Genomic DNA, 4,719 nt, shown 5'->3' with positions numbered 1-4,719 from the left:
GCGGATTTGAGCAACATTTCCGCAGGAAACTTATTTCCTGCGGAATTTCCTGCGGTTTTTGGTCCCCAGCTAAAACCTTCGTGGGTAATTGTTTCGGCAGGTAATTCCGCAGGAAAATCCGCAGTTAAATCCGCAGGTAAAATCCGCAGGTAAATCCGCTGTAAATTCCGCTGGTAAGTCCGCAGGTAAATCCACAGGAACGATAAATCCGCAGGTAAATCCGCAGGTAATGTAGTTCTAAATTTAAAAAAAAATCTAATTTATTATTTGCTTCTCTATGAAAATGTTTATACTAGAAATAATATCTAGTATTACGATGCATGAGATCTAGTATTAATATCTACAATCACATACATAATCCCACTTGAATATCAACATCTAGCACAAACAACAAGTTCTCATCTAGCTAAAACATCCATATTTGTTAAAAGAACAACTACTTACACTTGCATACAGCACAACATTGTTATAATTCCTCCATCACATAGAAAATGAAACTTATAAACCTAACAATTCTCCAATCTAATAGACTAATAAATTAGAAGCAACTAACTAACTAACCCAACCGACGCAGACCTAATGGCTCTCTATCAAATATCAGTATGGAATCGTGTTATCAAGTATTGCCACCAAAGCGTTTCTCTTATGAGTTCCCGTCGGTGTTGCCGAAATCGTTGGAATCGATGTCGTCGTTCACCCAGACTGGTACTGCTTGGGAGTTTTGCTGGAGCCTACTCGCTCGGTGTAACTCAAAATTAGCACAAGTTAGAGCCTTGTTTATTGCCAGAATAAATGCATCAAATAGCCGACGATCAGCGCCTATACAATAACAAACCAATACAATCAAAATCATGATAAAATAAACAGAGTATTTCTAGTAGTTACCTTGTTGTCCTAAGAAGCAGCTGCGGCAGCAGGATCTACAAAAGAAACAAAATCAGTAAGTTGAAAAAACCAAGAGCATCATAAAACTATAATTTGCTTTGAATCGCAGCTCTGAAACACATCTTCGAATTTCAAAGCAAGACTATTAATTATAACTCAAGCTATTCTTAATTTCAGTATATCATCAATCATAAAATACGATTTTGTTTTTCATGTTTGTTATCATGTCCAGACCAAATTCCTTGTCATAGCAGTAACAAGCAGTAAAGAATCTCGACTAATTTCATAGAGTATCAGAAAACATTAGCTCAAAATGTGAATCAAAAGACCGATTTTATGCAACGTGAACAGACTGAAGTATGACATATTGCTTAAACAAATAAGACATAATGTTTCAGAAGTAAAGCATGTATTGGATTGGAGCAGCAACTCAATTGTTTGTCAAGATAATTAGCTACGATAAATCAAGGGATCAGCAAGGTCAGTTCCAAACCACCGGGCAAATTCTTACATTGGCCCACTATTTTAGTCATATAATAACATAGCAAAAAATAAATCTTACAAGCAACTATGATACCTGCCATGATCTAGATTCAACTAAAAAGTACTTTAAGAAAAGCCATTATCTTCAACTAAAACCAAGAGCATCATAAAACTATAATTTGCATGCCTTAACGAAGAATCTCAACAAAATTACCTGTGCACCAGCAAGCTTGTTATCCCAGCTCAGTACTCCATAATCAGGCCTCCCCAGAAAGCACCGGCACCATGAACAAGTTTCTTGGAATAGGCTTTGTTGTCTTTGAAAACAATAGATGCAGCCGCCAAGGCAGCAGCCATCTCTGCAGCAAGCTCTGAACAACTGTGACATTCGGTGACTGGCCTGTCGTAATCAATGTCTTCTGGACGCATCCAGCAGTAGTGATCATTGGGTGTCGTACTTCCATCTGAGGTATCTCCACTCCCGACCTGTCGAAGAACACCGAACACATGACATCCATAGTAACAAAGATTTCCAGAAATCAACTACGTATAAAATCGACTACGTATATCATAATAGACACTACAGACAGAAATATAAACCCACAGCGATAACCAAAATAGAATGAAATAAAATAAAACAAAAAATAATCAGCGGCCCATTTAATGATTTCCTTGACATGATCAAGCTCCCCGATAGCTTCATATTTACCACTATACTCAATAACACTCCAACTCAACATAGTGATGGAAAAAGCAGCCGGAAAATTGAACTTGATGGCATCTCCAGCATCATAGTATCCACCAACCAGATCCTTGGTTGCAGTAGAAACACCAGCACCCTTTCCATCTTGCATACCCGAAGTTCAAAAGATCAAACTTTACACTATTAGTCCTTATATAACACAGAATAAAAAAGAATCACAGATCAAATCAAGCAAACTTACTACCATAGAAAACCCATCTTCATCAAGATCCATGCTTTACACTGTTAATCACATACCAAAATTGTTTCTATTGACAAAATTCACATAAAATTAAGCTAACATAAACAAAAAAAGAAACATTTTTCATCAAAAATTGGAACTTCAGTCTCATGTTTGACACAAAAATAAAAACAAATTTTGAACTATTACTCAATCCCTATGAAACAAAATGAATATAGATTTAGTATGAAAAGAAAAAAGGGCACTCATAAAAAGGATAAAAATCTAACATTTTTGTGCATTGAAGAACATGAGAGCTTTATGAAGAGCAATGTCTAGACATTTTTGTAGCTTAAGAGATGTCATAATGTCACAAATAAATGTTGAGAAAAGAAAACAGTTTCAAGATGTACCAAAAATTAGCACATGAGTATTTAAATTTACGGTGTGAAAGCAATGTAATGGAAATAGGTTCTATTGGTGGTATCTGGGACAGTCTGTACCATACGAATTATGAACAGGGTAAATGTCCTTGGACAGAGATAAGAACAATTAGAATTCTAATACTAAAGTTAAAAGGAACACTAAGATACTTTCTGAATATATTTCACTAGTTTCGGAATTCTAAATGCTGTTGAAACTGCATGTAGAGTGGCGCTAAGCAAGTTTGGACTTGATATACATTATACAAATAAAACTACTTGTCTTAAAGAGGCATAGTTTATTACTTTTGAGTAGCTTTTTGTTCTTTAATAGGATAACACCACATGAAAAGTTGTGAGACTAATAGCTTGGGCTGATAGAGGTGGTTCTGCTCAGGCAAAACTCCCCCCGTAAAATGGCAACTACAGGTTTGGGTGGATTGACAGTTCTGCTGGTAAAGTTTGCCTAGGTTACAATCCAATCCATTACCTGTCATAAAGTGGCTTAATTACTTGAGTAACTTTCGGTGGATTAACAGGATATCACCATAGGCAAAGCTGTGAGACTAATCGCTTGGACAGCAAGTGAGGGTTCAGGTTAGGCAAAATGATGCATTTAATAGTGAATTTGAAATAAAGTGAATAATGTCAGGATGCATTGAATTGCAAATCAATATAAGGATGAACAAATTAGATTAACATTTTGCTATTTTATGGATTGATTTCAAATATTGATAATGTAGATTACATAACACCGGATGACTCCTCCAATTTCAACGACCAAATTGGACATTTACTATTAATCCACAGTTGATTACAGCGGCGAATCAGCGAACTACAGTGATAATGCGGGTAACATTACAGGACAATAGAGTAAATTCAACAAAACAAGAAAACACCATACCATTAACAATGTCGGAAATTTCAATCTGAGAAGGAACAGTAGGACCAAGTCCTTTATCATCATCCACAGTACTCATACAATAAACATTCCTCAATTTCGTTGAGCCGTTAACATCAACTAAATCAAATTCCTCTCTCACCGCTAACTTCGCCACAAAAGCTGAAACAAGAGAAACAATATTTCAATTTTCAACAAATAAAAAAAAAATCCAAGAAATGAAAATGTTGAGAGCGGAAGAAGAAGACTGACGAATTCGGTTGGGACATTTCATCGAACACCTTGCGAGCGAGGACAAATTCTGCATTTTTCTTCCAAAAGCTAAATTAAACATTCAGATTTAAAACATAATCAATAGAAAAACTTGCAACTATTCTCAATTTCAAAACATCATGTATCAGTATATTTCAACTACAACCAACTCCATTCAACAGAAAATCCCAAACGTTATTCGAAATTACGAAAAGAGAAGCAGCGGTAGAAAACTAATCTTCCCAAGACAGTAGCAAGAGTTTGAAGGTAAGTATCAATCATCTGTTCCCGAGAGGGTTTAGGGTCTTTAGGAAACTCCATCACAATGAGCCAATGGTTGTAGTCACAACCGGGAAGCATAATCGTTTCCTTCTGCTCATTGCTTCCGCTTTTGTTGGAAGAGAAATCTTCCTTGACCGCCGCACGAATTTGGATAGGATTACGGGTACCGATTTTTGTACGGATGGAGAGGTTGTTGAAATTGAGAGATGAGGTTTTGGGGTGGTTAGGTGGGGTTAGGGTTTGGGGTTTCAATTTTGTTTGAAGTGCTATCACTACTACGTTACAGGATAAGAACAATTGGGGTTTTATTCTCAAAACTGGTCTATAATTCTCATAAAAAACTTTCAACTTTTTCTAACTTTTTTTAATTTTAACGATTCTCAATACTGGTTTATATTTCTCATCAAAAAAATTTCAACTCTTAAACTTTTTTTTTAATTTTAATCTTTATCAGATTTTTTTTCCAATTTTTTATAATTTTTAATTCTATTTTTAAAACTTTCATACCTATTATTAAAATATAAGTCAAAGAATTGAATTGAAATACACTAACAGCGTAAAGAAGTTAACG

The 4,719-nt window shown here is 35.4% G+C and overlaps 1 long non-coding RNA gene across 2 annotated transcripts; it reads right to left on the bottom strand.

Moving 5' to 3' along the window:
• Positions 1–274: 274 nt before the first annotated feature.
• Positions 275–4,485, bottom strand: LOC131662487 (uncharacterized). Of its 2 annotated transcripts, XR_009301617.1 has the most exons (5): positions 3,867–4,474; positions 3,618–3,776; positions 1,583–2,353; positions 886–920; positions 275–819 (listed from the first exon to the last, which is right to left on the bottom strand). It is a non-coding gene; the product is annotated as an uncharacterized LOC131662487 (long non-coding RNA). The 2 variants fall into 2 exon arrangements; XR_009301616.1 differs by having other exon boundaries at positions 1,583–3,776; positions 3,867–4,485.
• Between the last annotated feature and the right edge of the window lie 234 nt (positions 4,486–4,719).

The sequence above is a fragment of the Vicia villosa genome, linkage group LG3 (genome assembly GCF_029867415.1).
Source record: "Vicia villosa cultivar HV-30 ecotype Madison, WI linkage group LG3, Vvil1.0, whole genome shotgun sequence".
Taxonomy (NCBI): Eukaryota; Viridiplantae; Streptophyta; class Magnoliopsida; order Fabales; family Fabaceae; genus Vicia; species Vicia villosa.
This window is presented reverse-complemented; position numbering and strand designations above follow the sequence as displayed.